Source organism: Pan paniscus, chromosome 6 (genome assembly GCF_029289425.2).
Source record: "Pan paniscus chromosome 6, NHGRI_mPanPan1-v2.0_pri, whole genome shotgun sequence".
NCBI lineage: Eukaryota > Metazoa > Chordata > Mammalia > Primates > Hominidae > Pan > Pan paniscus.
The window spans coordinates 142,187,082-142,203,526 of record NC_073255.2 but is presented as its reverse complement, the minus strand read 5'-3'; the positions used below and the strand labels follow the sequence as shown (position 1 = coordinate 142,203,526).

At 43.3% G+C, this 16,445-nt stretch overlaps 1 protein-coding gene across 8 annotated transcripts in view; it reads left to right on the top strand.

Annotated features, from left to right (window-relative positions):
* Nucleotides 1–16,445, top strand: part of SRPK2 (SRSF protein kinase 2) — a 286,551-nt gene that overhangs the window by 45,909 nt on the left and 224,197 nt on the right. The window lies entirely within an intron of this gene.

Genomic DNA, 16,445 nt, shown 5'->3' with positions numbered 1-16,445 from the left:
CAGCTACTTGGGAGGCTGAGATGGGAGGATTGCTTGAGCCCAGGAGGTCAAGGCTGCAGTGAGTCATGATTGCACCACTGCATTCCAGCCTGGGTGACAGAGGGAGACTGTTTCAAAGAAAAACACAAAAAAACAAAACCATTACCTGGAAGAATTCTAACAGCACTATTATTCTCATTTTACAGATGAGGAACTGAAGCACAGAAATGTTCAGCAGCAGGCCCATTGTTTAGAGCTGATAGGTTGTAGAGCTGAGATTTAAAACTACCAAGTCGAAGCTTACAACTGTGCTATCTTACTTTTTTCAATTAAGAGTCATCCTTATGGAACTTTGGAGTTGGGAGTTCCTTAGCAATTACTTAATCTAACCCTTTCATTTTACTGATGAGAAAATTGAACCTTAGATAATAAGGGATTTATGACTTAGTCTCAAAGACAGGCAGGTAAACAACTAGCAGTGACACAAGGTGGAATAGAATGTTAACCAATAGAGGTACTGGCATTTACTGTGTGAAATTGAGGGAGGGATCATGTAATTCTGATGACTAGCCAAGAGTTTTTTTTTTTTTTTCTTTTGAGATAGAGTCTCGCTCTGTCACCCAGGCTGGAGTGCACTGGTGCGATCTTGGCTCATGCAACCTCCATCTCCTGGGTTCAAGCAATTCTCCTGCCTCAGCCTCCTGAGTAGCTGGGATTACAGGCGTGCGCCACCACACCCAGCTAATTTTTGTATTTTTAGTAAGAGACTGGGTTTCACTGTGTTGGCCAGGCTGGTCTCGATACCCTGACCTCAAGTAATCTGCCCACCTTGGCCTCCCAAAGTGCTGGGATTACTGGTGTGAGCCACCACGCCCAGCCCCTAGTTGTATTAGCTATTTATTACCACATAACAAGTTACTGTGAAGCATAATGGTTTAATGCAACATTTATCATCTTAGTTTCTGTGGGTTAAGAATTTGGAAGCAGTTTAGTGGGGTGGTTCTGGCTTAGGGTTGCAGTCATTTTGAAGGCTTGGCTGAGGCTGGAGGATCTGCTTCCAGGCTGTTGGCAGGAGGCCTTGCCTGTTGCTCTGTGGACCTCTTCTTGAATGTTCTCACAACATGTCAGCTGGCTTCATCAAGAGGGAGCAAGGAGGAAGCTGCGGTTACATTTTTATAACACACCCTTAGAAGACCTCACACTGCCACTTCTGCCGCGTTTGTTAGAAGGGAGTTACTGGGTACAGCCCACACTCAAGGGAGAGTTCAGGTTCTGCCCTTTGAAGAGATGCAAATTAAGTAATTTGTGAACGTATTTTTGAAACCACCACACTGGCTAAGCATATTGAGGAGGAGAAACAGTGGTGAAGAGTTAAAAGACGGGGATTCTAGACCCAGCTCTGCTGCTTGCTCCATAGGGAGGGAATGGTTCATCCTTCCTGAATCTCTTATTTTCTCTAGGAAAATAGGATCATCAAACTGCACAGCCTACTTTACAGTGGATTATAAAGGTGTCTTAGTCTGTTTACTGTTGCAGTAACTGAATTTCTGAGACTGGGTTATTTATTTATTCTTCTTCTTATTTATTTTTTTTTGAGATGGAGTCTTGTTCTTGTCTCCCAGGCTGGAGTGCAATGGCACAATCTTGGCTCACTGCAGCCTCCGCCGCCCGGGTTCAAGTGATTCTGCTGCGTCAGCCTCCCGAGTAGCTGGGATTATAGGTGCTGGCCACCATACCCAGCTAATTTTTTGTATTTTTAGTGGAGATGGGGTTTCACCATTTTGGCAAGGCTGGTCTTAAACTCCTGACCTCAGGTGATCCTCCTGCCTGGGCCACCCAAAGTGCTGGGATTACAGGTGTGAGCTACCACGCCGTCCGGTGATTTATTATTATTATTATTATTATTATTTTTGAGACGGAGTGTAACTCTCTCACCTAGGGTGGTCTCAAACTCCTGACCTCAGGTGATTCGCCCGCCTCACCCTCCCAGAGTGCTGGGATTACAGGGGTGAGCCTGTTGCCCATCCTTAACCAGGGGTGGGCCTGGTTAAGACTGGGTAATTTATAAAGAAAAGGAATTTATTTCTTTCAGTTCTGCATGCTGGGAAGGCCAAGGTCAAGGGGTGCATCTAATGAGGACCTTCTTGCTGGTGGGGACTCTGCAGAGTCCCAAGGCGGCCTAGAGTATCACATGGTTAGGGGGCTGAGTGTGCTAGCTCAGGTCTCTTCCTCTTATAAAGCCACCAGTCGCACTCCCAGGATAACCTGTGAAAATTCGTTAACTCATTAATCCATGAATAGGTTCCATTCATGAGGGCAGAACCGTCATGACACAGTCACCTCTTAAAGACCTGCCTCGTAATACCCACATTGGGGATTAAGTTTTAACGTGAGTTTCAGATGGGATAAACATTCAAATCATATCACAGGGTGGTAGCAAATAGATAAAGCGTGTAAGATAGGCTCTGTAAACTTTAATGTAGTATAGGGTTGGCTGGCAGACGTGGCTTCTTACCCTAATCCTGCTGTGTAATGGCTTAATAGCCATGTAATCTGAACATGTTTAAGCTATCTGTGTGCCTCAGTTTTCTCATTTGTAAAATGGGATTAATTATAGCAACTATAGCACTTTGGGAGGCCAAGGTGGGGAGGTCAGGAGTTGGAGACCAGCCTGGCCAATATGGAGAAACCCCATCTCTACTAATACAAAAATTAGCTGGGTGTGTTGGCGTATGCCTGTAGTTCTAGCTACCTGGGAGGCTGAGGCAGGAGAATTACTTGAAACGGGGGAGGCGGAGGTTGCGGTGAGCTCAGATTGAGCCACTGCACTCCAGCCTGGGTGACAGAGATTCCGTCTCAAAAAAAAAAAAAAAAAGAAAAAAAATTGTAGCAACCACAGGGTTATTGTGAGGATCAAGTAAAAATTCAGCTGATATATTTAGCATAATGCCAGCTGTATCAAGATAGGCACTGTTCGGCCAGGCGCGGTGGCTCATGCCTGTAATCCTAGCACTTTGGGAGGCCAAGGTGGGTGGATCGCGAGTTCAGGAGATCGAGAACATCCTGGCCAACATGGTGAAACCCTGTCTCTACTAAAAATACAAAAATTAGCCAGGCGTGGTGGCATGTGCCTATAATCCCAGCTACTCGGGTGGCTGAGGCTGGAGAATTACCTAAAACAGGGGAGGCGGAGGTTGCAGTGAGCTGAGATTGAGCCACTGTACTCCAGTCTGGGTGACAGAGAGAGACTCTGTCTCAAAAAAAAAAAAAAAAAAAAAAAAAAAAAAAAAAAATTATAGCAACTACAGGGTTATTGTGAGGATTAAGTAAAAATTCAGGGGATATATTTAGCATAATGCCTGCTGTATTAAGACAGGCACTGTTTGGCCAGGCACAGTGGCTCACGCCTGTAATCCCAGCACTTTGGGAGGCTGAGGCAGGTGGATCACAAGTTCAGGAGATTGAGATCATCCTGGCCAACATGGCGAAACCCCATCTCTACTAAAAATACAAAAATTAGCCAGGTGTGGTGGCATGTGCCTGTAATCCCAGCTATGCAGGAGGCTGAGGCAGGAGAATCACTTGAACCTGGGAGGTGGAGGTTGCGGTGAGCTGAGATCACGGCACTGCACACCAGCCTGGCGACAGAGCGAGACTCCAGCTCAAAAAAAAAGACAGGCACCGTTCAATAAATAGTAACTTTGCTATTTACTCTTTTCTTCCTGCTGTGTCTGTTCAGTTATCTCTGGTTTTTTGGGCTTAGCCAGTCCTTGACCCTAGGACTTTCACATGGATATTTGTGAAGAATCTCTGATTACATAGGATGTTAAGGTGTGGTTGTACTTTAATGCTACTATATGTTATTACTCTCTTTTCCTAATTCTTTTTTTTTTTTTTTTTTTGAGATGGAGTTTCACTCTTGTTGCCCAGGCTGGAGTGCAATGGTGTGATCTCGGCTCACTGCAACCTCCACCTCCCAGGTTCCAGCGATTTTCCTGCCTCAGCCTCCTGAGTAGCTGGGATTACAGGCATGCGCCACCATGCCCAGTTAATTTTGTATTTTTAGTAGAGATGGGGCTTCTCCATGTTGGTCGGGCTGGTCTTGAACTCCCAACCTCCAGTGATCCGCCTACCTTGGCCTCCCAAAGTGCTGGGATTACAGGCGTGAGCCACCATGCTTGGCCCCCTTAATTCTTTCCTAGGTTCTTGACAAGCTCTGATCCTCCCCTCCCCTCCCCTCCCCTCCCCTCCTTCTCTTTCTTTCTCTCTTTCTACAAAAATCTCACTCTGTTGCCCAGGCTGGAGTGCAGTGATGCAATCTAGGCTCACTGCAACCTCTGCCTCCGAGTTCAAGTGATTCTCCTGCCTCAGCCTTCCAAGTAGCTAGGATTACAGGAAAGCGCCACCACGCCCGGCTAATTTTTGTATTTTTAGTAGAGATGCGGTTTCACCATGTTGGCCAGGCTGGTCTCGAACCCCTAACCTCAGGTGATCTGCCCGCCTTGGCCTCTCAAAGTGCTGGGATTACGGCGTGAGCCACTGCGCCCGGCTGCTCTGATATATTCATTTTTAATTTTTATTTTCTGTTTTCAGTGCTGGCATGAATGATAACTTTCTTTAGATAAATTTTTTTTTTTAAAGTGTATCATCTGATTGGGCAGAACTAGTTTGGTTAGAAAATAGTTCAAATGCAGCTGGGCATGGTGGCTCACGCCTGTAATTCCAGCACTTTGGGAGGCCGAGGCAGTTGGATCACCTGAGGTCAGTAGTTGAACACCAGCCTGGCCAACATGGTGAAATCTCATCTCTACTAAAATAGAAAAATTAGTCGGGCATGATGGCGGGTGCCTGTAATCCCAGCTACTCAGGAAGCTGAGGCGGGAGAATCGCTTGAACCGGGAGGTGGAGGTTGCAGTGAGCCGTGATCATGCCATTGCACTCCAGCCTGGGCAACAGAGCGAGACTCCATCTCAAAAAAAAAAAAAAAAGAAAAGAAAAAGAAAAAAGTTCAAAGGCATTCTATACCAAATAGTGGCTTATTAAGTTTGACTGCTGTGCGTGGTGACTCACACCTGTAATCCCAGCACTTTGGGAAGCCGAGGTGGGTGGATCACCTGATGTCAGGAGTTCCAGACCAGTCTGACCAACATGGAGAAACCCCGTTTCTATTAACAATACAGAATTGGCCGGGCGTGGTGGCCCATGCCTGTAATCCCAGCTACTGAGGAGGCTGAGGCATGAGAATCGCTTGAACCCGGGAGGCGGAGGTTGCAGTGAGATCGCGCCATTGCACTCCAGCCTGGGGAACAAGAGCGAAACTCCATCTCAAAAAAAAAAAAGTTTGCCAAGCAGCCATATTCTCATTAATATTAATGGTATATGTCACTGGTATGGACTAATTTGAAAACATTTTGATTTCTGTTTTCAAGGAAATGTGCAATTTTGATACAGCTGTCTTTCATGAGTAGTTGAGACATTTGAGATGTCTTTGTTAATGTAATTTAGAATTAATTGTGCAAGCTACCGTTTTTCTTTCTTTTTTTTTTTTTTTTTTGAGACGGAGTCTCGCCCTGTCACCCAGGCTGGAGTGCAGTGGTGCCATCTCAGCTCACTGCAACCTCTGCCTCCTGGGTTCAAGCAATTCTCCTGCTTCAGCTTTCCAAGTAGCTGGGACCACAAGTTTGTGCCACCATGCCTGGCTAATTTTTAAAATTTTTTTGCAGAGATGGGGGTCTTGCCAGGCTGCCCAGGCAAGTCTCAAACTCCTGGACTCAAGCGATCCTCCCGCCTCAGTCTCCCAAAGTGCTGGGAGTATAGGCATGGGCTGTCATGCCCAGCCATAATTTTTCCTCTTCCTCCCCCTCCCCCTCATTCTTCGGCTGAATATCTCACTGTAGTTACACATATTTATAAGCCAGTCTGTGGTCAATATGGTGGCTCACTCCTGTGATCCCAGCACTTTGAGAGGGTGAGGTGGGAGGATCACTTGAGTCCAGGAATTTGAGACCAGCTTGGGCTAGTGAGACCTGTCTCTGCAAAAATTAAAGAAAAAATTAGCCAGGCATGGTGGCCTGTAATCCCAGCACTTTGGGAGACTGAAGCCGGAGGATTGCTTGAGTCCAGGAGTTTAAGACCAGCCTGGGCAACATAGCAAGACCCTGTCTCTACTAAATTAAATAATTAGCCGGGCGCGGTGGCACATGTCTGTAGTCTCAGCTACTTAGAAGGCTGAGTAGAGGTGGGAGGATTGCTTGAGCCCAGAGGTGGAGGTTTCAGTGAGCCATGATCATGCCCACTGCACTTCAGCCTGGGTGACAGAATGAAACCTTAATCTTAAAAAAAAAAAAAAGCCAGTCTATCTCATAGCCAAGTAAAAGATAATTTATATTAATTTTACGGTTCCCGGGCAGTGTGCAATATTTTATTTCTTCATGTAGAATTTTTACTGTTTAGTAAGTCCTTGATTTTCAGGGACCCAGAAAACCGATACCCAAGCAGTTTGGTGCTGCTTAAATCATGCAGTGAATAAAGTTTTTTTTTTTTTTTTTTAACAAATGAGAAGCAGCAAAGACTGGAAGCTCCATCAGTAACTAGAGTTGTGAAATGGAATGTGGCTTTTGTGGGTTTGTTGTTGTTGTTTGTTTTTTTGAGATGGAGTCTTGCGCTGTCACCCAGGCTAGAGTGCAGTGGTACGATCTTGGCTCACTGCAACCTCCTCTGCCTGCTGGGGTTCAATCAGTTCTTCTGCCTCAGCCTTCCGAGTAGCTGGGACTACAGGCGCACACCACCATGCCTGGCTAATTTTTGTGTTTTTAGTAGAGACAGGGTTTCACCGTATTGGCCAGGCTGGTCTTGAACTCCTGACCTCGTGATCCGCCCACCTTGCCCTCCTAAAGTGCTGGGATTATAGGCATGAGCCACTGCACCTGGCCTTGTGTTGCTTTTGACAGTGCTGGAGACTTACAGTTTATTGACCTTCATATAACAGTTGTTTGAGTACCCTCTGTGTTCCAGTCACCATGCAGAGGTGACAAGCAGGAGCTGTTTTCTGCATCATAGAGAGTTATGTGATAATCAGTTAAGTGCAGAATCCTTCACTTTCTAGGAAAGGAAATACTGCAGTTGTGAATGCAGTTGAGAATGGTTTGAAGCCAATTAGTAAATTGGAATAGTTATTGATGATGAAATACTTACCTCCAGGAATTTTTTAAAAAACTTTAAAACCTTGGTAAAGGCATTTGGTGATTATTTTGCTGGATTAGAAAACCTTAGAAGTTTTTACAGCTTTGATATAAAGTACACCTGTAGAAAGACTGTCATCTGGTACTTCCCTAAAAGACAGCAGTAAAATTTTGCACTCTTTTTTAAAAGAAAGAAGTTAAGTTTCATCTTAATGTCTAGTCAGCAGAGAGAGGGAAGTATGTAACGTTTTAAACCTTTGCTACCGAACAGAACTTTCTGTGATTATGGAAACATTCTGTATCTGTGATGTCCAGTATCATAGCTGAAAGCTGGCCCTTGGCCATGTGAAGTGTGACTAGTGTGACTAAGGAACCGGTTTTTAATTTTATTTAACTCTAATTTAAATTTAAATAGCTACATGGGGCCGATGGCTATGATAATGGAAAGAGCAGATGTAGAACAACATAGGCCCAAGAGCTCACAGACCATGTCTGTTTTGGACACCAATTTCTTGCCCTACTTGTATTCCAAACACATTGACATGTTCATGTGTAAAATAAATATGAATGAATATATAGATGAACGAGTTTGAGAAGTTTTCATCCTTTGAAAGATAAGCTGTTTCAGTTGTCTTTCATGTTATTCCCTGTAATAACTTACAATTGTTACATAGCACATATAATGTGTTTTCCTTATAATGAATTTTTTTTCCGTTTCTTGCGATATGCTGGGTCATATTATTCATTTGTTTAGTTTTTGGCATTTCTTTAAAATGTGAGAATGACTTTAGGATATCTCATCAAACTCAAAAGCTACTGTTTAGATTTTAGTTTTTCAGTCTACGGGAGAGAAGTTGAGACTGAGAATTGAGATTCATCATAATGGACTCTTGACATTTGACATCAATAGAACAGTTGTTACTGTTCTTTGTGTCATTTACACTGCTACTTAAAATCCCCCTTTCCTTCCTTCAGTGTTTTAAATCAGAAACTAGATAAGCAAGTTTCCTTTCCTCCCTTCCCCTCCCCTCCCCTCCCCTCTCCTCCCTTGCCTTCCCCTGCCCTCTCCCCTCCTCTCCTGTCCTTGATGGAGTGTCCCTCTTGTTGCCTAGGCTGGAGTGCAATGGTGCGATCTTGGCTCACTGTAACCTCCGCCTCCTGGGTTCAAGTGATTCTTCTGCCTCAGCCTCCTGAGTGGCTGGGATTACAGGCTGCTGCCATCACACCCAGCTAATTTTTGTGTTTTTAGTAGAGACAGGGTTTCACCATGTTGGCCAGGCTGGTCTTGAACTCCTGACCTCTGGTGATCCACCCACTTCGGCCTCCAAAGTGTTGGGATTACAGGTGTTAGTGACTACTCCTGGCCTTTTTTTTTTTTTTTTTTTTTTTTTTAAAGTGTGAGTGTGGGTGAACCTGAATGGCTTTAAATCAGAAGAATGCCTAATTGTTCATTTCCCAGAGGCCAGAAAGACTTGCAAATAAAGTTAATTGTGGTACTTTGGAAATATGGAATAGTGGAAGGGTTGTATAGTCAAATCTTTAAGTTAGAGTGTAGAGCAGGGCCCTGTCTGCAAACTGTGGATTGCTGGCCAGATATAGCCTGTCATGTGTGTTTGTATGGCTTGTAAGATAGCTTTTATGTTTTTAAATGATTGAAAAAATTCAGAAGATTTTGTGACATTACAGGAAATTCAGATTTCAGTGCATAGCCTAGGTACTCTTTTGGAGACTGAGGCAAGAGGATCACTTGCAACCAGGAATTTGAGAACACCCTGGTCAATATAGTGATATCCTATCTCTACCAAAAAAAAAAAAAAAAAAAAAGGTGTGGCAGCATACACCTGGGGTCCTAGCTACTTGGGAGGCTGAGGTGGGAGGATCACTTGAGCCCAGGAGTTCAAGGCTGCACTGAGCTATAATCTTAAAAGAAAAAAAAAATTTTATGTCCATAAATAAAGTTTTTTTGAAACACAATCGTATTCATTTTGTTTACATATTGTCTGTGTGCCTTTGTGCCACAGTGGCAGAGTTGGAGTGTTTTTGAGAGAGACCATATTGCTTACAAAGCCTTATGGTTTTGTAAGGTTCACCATTTTCCTTTTTGCAGAAAGCATTTGCTAACCTCTGGTGAGAATGCTTTTGAAAAAATAGAATGATATGACATTGTAGGCCAGGCGTGGTCGCTCACACCTATAATCCCAGCACTTTGGGAGGCTGAGTCGGGTGGATCACCTGAGGTCAGGAGTTCGAGACCAGCCTGGCCAACATGATGAAACCCCCGTCTCTATTAATAATACAAAAATTAGCCGGGTGTGGTGGCGCATGCCTGTAATCCCAGCTGCTTGGGAGGCTGAGGCAGGAGAATCGCTTGAACCCATCAGAGGTTTCGGTGAGCCAAGATGGCACCATTGCACTCCAGCCTGGGCGACAAGAGCAAAACTCCATCTCCAAAAAAATAAAAAATAAAAAAGATATGACAATGTAAACTAAGAGATAAAGATTTATGAAAAATGGGGACTTATAATTCATTTGTAATCATAATTGAACAGAATATTGAAACACAAAGTGCTAAAATGGAAATGCACTGTTAGTTAGAAAACGTATGTAGGAAATTAAAGGATGTATGAACAAGGGTTCTTTGCTAATGGAGCCTATGTTCTGGTGGAGGATTGGACACCTGAACACACAGATGTCTGCAGATTTTCTGGCCTTCACCTTGTCCTATGTCAAAGACTCCATTACTGCTAAAGTACTGTTTATCTTAATAATGGTGACTTTTGTTGTTGTTTTTTTTGAGTCAGGGTCTCGCTCTATTGCCCAGGCTGGAGTACATTGGTGAGACCTTGGCTTACTGTAGCCTCAACCTCCTGGGCTCAAGTGATCCTCCCACCTCAGCTTCCTGTATAGCTGGGACTACAGGCACGTGCCATCATACCTGGCTAGTTTTTGTATTTTTTGTAAAGATGGGGTTTCATTAGGTTGCCCAGGCTGGTCTTAAATTCTTGGGCTGAAGCAATCACCCCACCTTTGCCTCCCTAAGTGCTGGGTTTTCAGGTGCAAACCACTGCTCCTGCCAATAGTGACACATTTTACAAATGTTTGCCATTCAGACATTCAGGACTTTCAAGTCCTCCTTGAAGCCTTCTGTCCACCTTCTTTACCATCTCTTACCACTTATCTGCAAACTTTTATTTAACTTGTGAACACATCCTACCTGCAGGGCCTCTTGGGAGCAGGTTTGGGTTTAGAAATAAATTTTCAGGCCCTTAGCACATTTTTTATGTCATTTGTATTTGGGTACTAGCTCAGCAGTTTATTCCTTTGCCTCTTTTTGGCTCTGTTTCACCTTTTCCCATTCTAGACTTTTATATATTCCATTTTATTGTCCCTCCTTTCCCTTTCTTGTTTATTTGAAGCTTATCTGTTTTTCCCTATCCAGGTCAAATCCATAGTTTGGGTATGTGGGGCTGTGTGGGAGGAGAATGACAAAGTTAGGGAGAGCATGTAACTTTCAGTGAGAGAAAAGCAGCGTATATACGGGGGCATGGAGGAGAGCGAGAACAAGGTGGATTCTGGAAGTAATTTGGTATGTGTTGAGTTTAATGTCTTTGTGGAGAGTGTTGGGAGGTGAGACCAGGGAGCTAGGCAAACAGCATGTTAGGAAAGATCCTTTTCTTGTGTCAGGTGTGAGCCACTGTGCCTGGCCTAGGCAACTCTTTTTGAGGAAATTTTTATATGGCTATATTTGATGTTGTAGGCTTCTCTGACATAGCAGTAATTTTAACGCTAATAAGCTGGACAGTCCTAGGAATGTTTCAGATTCTACAAAAATCACATTTCCCATTTATATTTCTATTTTATTTAATTATTATTATTAATATTATTATTATTATTAATTTGAGACGGAGTTTTGCTCTTGTCGCCCAGGCTGGAGTGCAATGGTGCGATCTCGGCTCACCGCAACCTCTGCTTCCCGCGTTCAAGAGATTCTCCTGCCTCGGCCTTTCGAGTAGCTGGGATTACAGGCATGTGCCACCATGCCTGGCTCATTTTTTGTATTTTTAGTGGAGACGGGGTTTCACAGGCATGTGCCACCATGCCCAGCTAATTTTTTGTATTTTTAGTAGAGATGGGGTTTCACTGTGTTAGCCAGGATGGTCTCGATCTCCCGACCTCAGCTGATCCGCCCGCCTTGGCCTCCCCAAGTGCTGGGATTACAGGCATGAGTCACCCTGCCCAGACCTTATTTATTTATTTGAGACAGAGTCTTGCTCTGGCAGCCAGGCTGGAGTGCAGTGGCACGATCTCAGCTCACTACAACCTCTGCCTACCAGGTTCCAGCGATTCTCCTATCTCAGCCTTCTGAGTAGCTGGGATTACAGGCGCGGGCCACCACACCTGGCTAACTTTTTGTATTTTTAGTAGAGATGGGTTTTACCATGTTGGCCAGGCTGGTTTCGAACTCCTGATATCAGGTGATCACCCACCTCAGCCTCCCAAAGTGCTGGATTACAGGCGTGAGCCACCACTCCCGTCACCTGTTTTTTTATTTTTGAGACAGAATTGCTTTGTTGCCTAGACTGGCATGCAGTGATGCCATCTTGGCTCACTGCAACCTCTGCCTCCTGAGCTTAAGGATTCTTGTGCCTCAGCTTCCCAAGTAGCTGGGACTACAGGTATGCACCACCATGCCTGACTAATTTTTGTATTTTTAGTAGAGATGGGGTTGTGCTATGCTGACCAGGCTGATCCCAAACTCCTGGCCTCAAGCGATCCAGCTGCCTTGGCCTCTCGAAGTGCTGGGATTACAGGCATGAGGTATGTGTTCTGCCACATTCCCTTTTTTTTTTTTTTTTTTTTTTGAGATGGAGTCTCGCCCTTTCGCCCAGGCTGGAGTGCAATGGCACGATCTTGGCTCACATCTGCCTCCCAGGTTCCAGTGATTCTCTTGCCTCAGCCTCCTGAGTAGCTGGGATTATAGGCCTGCGCCATCACGCCTGGTTAATTTTTGTATTTTTAGTAGAGATGGGGTTTCACCATGTTGGTCAGGCTGGTCTCGAACTCCTGACCTTGTGGTCTGCCTGCCTTGGCCTCCCAAAGTGCTGGGATTACAGGCATGAGCCACTGCACCGGGCCTATGGTTTTCTTTTTTTTCTGGCCATATCCTGCGTGAGATAAATCTATTGCCTTTTCCCCAATGCATGCTTTTGTGACATCATCCGTTAATCACTTGGAAAATACTGGCTGACTGAGGTATGCAGATCTTTTAAATGTTGACACATATCATTATACAATATCTAAAAAAACATTAATATCTCATTAGAAAAGTCTTTATTGCAGCCTTTTATGCTTCTTAGTGGCAGATACAAATTTTAAGAAATTCTGATTCTCTTGAAAGCTTGAATGTTATTAACAACAAATACTGCCATATCTTTTAATTGACAGTCTTGCTTCATTTTTTAAGAAAATCTGCTGTGGCCTTGTACAGTGGCTCACTCATGTAATCACAGCATTTTGGGAAGCTGAGGCAGGAGGATCGTTTGAGCCCAGGAGTTTGAGATAAGCATGGAAAATATAGTGAAACCTAGTCTCTACAAAAAGACAAACCCACCTCAAAACCAAAAAACAAAAACCAAAAAACTTAGCTGGGCGTGGTGGTGTGTGCTAGTGTTCCCACCTACTTGGGAGCTTGGGCGACTGAGTTGGGAGGATCCCTTGAGCCTGGGAGATAGAAGCTGTGTTGAGCTGTGATGGCACCACCACTGCACTGCAGCCTGGGTGACAGAGCAAGACCTGTCTCAAAAAAAAAAGGAAAGAAAAGAAAATGTTGTATATTTTACTTTGCATAACCATAATTTATATGTCTTTTCTTCTTTCGTGGTGCTCCATGAAAAAATTGACTGCTTTAGCTCACAACTCAACTGCCCACTTGCTTTTTCTTGAAATAGTCATTGTATTTTGTTGTACGGCATAATGCGTACTTCCTATTTTCTCGCACAGAATTTTAAACAGATACATCTTAAAGGTTAGAGATTAATAAAAATAATTTTTTACTTCTTTGTTACAGACACTTAAAAAATGATGATGAAGAATATAATGACTATCGGTATAGTTACGGATCCTGGCCTTTTTTTTTTTTTTTCCTTTTTTTTGTGACAGTGTTTCACTGTCTGCTAGGCTGGAGTGCAGTGGCATGATCTTGGCACACTGCAGTTTCCGCCTCCTGGACTCAAGTGGTCCTCCCACCTCAGCCCCCCGAGTAGCTTTGACTACAGGTGTGTGCCACTGCGCCAGGACAATTTTTGTGTTTTCAGTAGAGATGGGGTTTCACCATGTTGGCTAGGCTGGTTTCAAACAGCTGCCAAGTGATCTGCCTGCCTTGGCCTTCCAGAGTGCTAGGATTACAGGCGTGAGCCACCGCTCCTGGCCAGGATCCTGTCCTTGATTCATGCCAAGGCACTAGTATTAGCATCAATCAAGGCACTAGAAATACTAGTGCCTTAGCATGAATTAGGACCAGGATCCTGGCCAGGCACATACCTTTGCTATTGCACTATCAATGAAAAAAGCAAACAGTGTTTTAGTAGTATTCTCAGGGGTCACAGGAGTTCATGGCCCATACTTGGAGAGATGCCATTGACCATTGTCACTCAGTGTTCAGGACTGCTGTTCCTTCCTCTGAATTCTTCTGGATATCTCAGGTGGATGTTTCTTCCTTCATTATTATGTTAACAATATTTAAGACAATTAGGTGAGCTCCTTGAAGATGAGAAGTTGTCTCTTAATCATTATATTCTTCTATGTTTGGTTCATAGTCCCTGGATCACAGATAATTAATAAGTGCTTATGGAATGAATGAGGTGATTGAAATAAACAGATTTAAGAACCCCAAAACTAGTTTGGAATCTTTAACTAGAGGAGGAATGGCTTTTTGTACCTCTATTCAAAATTCCTGAGGGCATGTATTTTGGGCATAGAACTTTGAATAGTTTACAATGATGTTGCAGAATTATACATAAAATATGAAATTATTCATCTTTGCTTTAGAACAAATTTCTGTGACTTAATTAACGCAAGAATGGATCAAAGGCGCGTACTTGAATATCTGTCCTTTCAAAACTCTTTGTAAAATACAAATAGACACTTTCTCAAAATTATTGAAAAAATTAGTTTTAATAGTTAATGTCATAACTATTATTATTCCTTTCAAAATCAGGGACAATATTGAGTTGACTGCTCTCCCTTTTTGTTGTGTAGTATTATGGTATTTAGTAGTGTTAGTGCAATCAGACAAAAACACCCCAAACAGGTTAGAAAGAAGCAAAACTTATTATTTTCAGGGATATTATCTTTTTGAAAAATCCAAGATTCTAATTTGAGAACTATTATAACCAAAAAGGGTCAAAATAAACAGTTCCAAACTACAGGAAAAAAGTGAAATACTTCAACAATAATTTATTGGATATATACAATGAAAATCATCCTATTTACAACAGGATTCAAAAATTATTTCTCTTTCATAATTAAGAAAATTTAACCCCTGATAAAAGTGATTTGAACAGGCCACTTAATTACAACAGAATACTAGCCTTTAAGGTCAGCGCTTTTAGCTTGAGACCCTTAGATTGGACTTTCATATTATCTTAAAAATCTGCGGGGTACAGTGGCTTATGCCTGTAATCCCAGGACTTTAGGAGGCTGAGTGGATCACCTGAGGTGGATCCACCTGAGGTCAGGAGTTTGAAATCAGTGTGGCCAAGATAGTGAAACCCCGACTCCACTAAAATTACAAAAAAATCAGTCAGCCGTGGTGGTGCTGGTGGCCTGCGCCTGTAATCCCAGCTGCTCGGAAGGCTGAGGCAGGAGAATCGCTTGAGCTGGGGATGTGGAGGTTGCAGTGAGCGGAGATCATCCTACTGCAGCCTGGGAGACTGTCTCAAAAACAAAAAACAAAACAAAACAAAAAAACTTGTAACAATTTTTACTAAATTTATTTAAAGATGGTAAAGTTTCTACTCACCTTTTATTTTTGCCTTGTATAATTTCAAATTAGTACTTTATCTTAAAACATTTTATTTTCAGGGTTTTGGTTCTAGGAGTTACATTGAAAAAGTTTTTTTTTTTTAATATTCTTTCTTTTTTAAAGTTTTTTTTAATTATAAGAAACTTCAGACTTAGAAACTGAGCTGATAGCATATGAAACCCCTAAGTACTTGGCACCTAAATTTAACAATCATTAAGATTTTGTTCCATTTTTTTCTTTTTTGCAACTGTATTTAAAAGCAGTTGGCATATTATTGTTATATCTCTTGCATATTATTTCTCCCTTACATATTTCTATATACATCACTGTCTTAGTTGACTCGGGCTGCCATAACAAATTACCATAGACTGGGTGGCTTAAAACAACAGACATTTCTTTCTCACAGTGCTGGAGGCCGAAAGTCTGAGATCAGGCTGCCAGCATGGTCAGGTTCCAGGAGGCCCCTGTTCTTGGCTTGCAGATGGCTTCTGTCTCACTGTGCCATCACGCTTAGGAGAGTTAGGGAGCAAGCTGTCTGGTGTCTCTCTTTATATAATCCTATCATGAGGCCAGTTGTGGTGGCTCATGCCTGTAATCCTAGCACTTTGGGAGGCTGAGGCGGGTGGATCACCTGAGGTCAGGAGTTTGAGACCAGCCTGGCCAACATGGTGAAATCCTGTCTCTACTAAAAATAAAAAAATTAGCTGGGCTTGGTGGCAGGCGCCTGTAATCCTGGCTACTTGGGAAGCTGAGGCAGGAGAATCACTTGAACTGGGGAGGCAGAGGTTGCAGTGAGCTAAGATTGTGCCATTGCACTCCAGCCTGGGCAACAGAGCAAGACTCCATCTCAAAAAAACAAAAAAATCCCTTCATGAGCTTCACTATCATTGATGCCTTCCTCTAACCCTAATTACCTGCCAAAGGCCCCACCTTCAGATATCACACTGGGGGTTAAGGCTTCAACATACGAATTTTGGGAGGACACAATTCAGCCCACAGCAATCATGCATTTATTACATAATCATAATGCATTATCACAATCAACAAAATTAACATAATTTTTCTGGTGTCATCTAAAAATCAAGGCATGGGTGGCTCATGCCTGTAATCCCAGCTCTTTGGGAGGCCGAGGTGGGTGGCTCACTTGAGGTCAGGAGTTCGAGACTAGCCTGGCCAACATAGTGAAACCCCACCTCTACTAAAATTACAAATATTAGCTAGGTGTGGTGGCGGGTGCCTGTAATCCCAGCTACTTGGGAGGC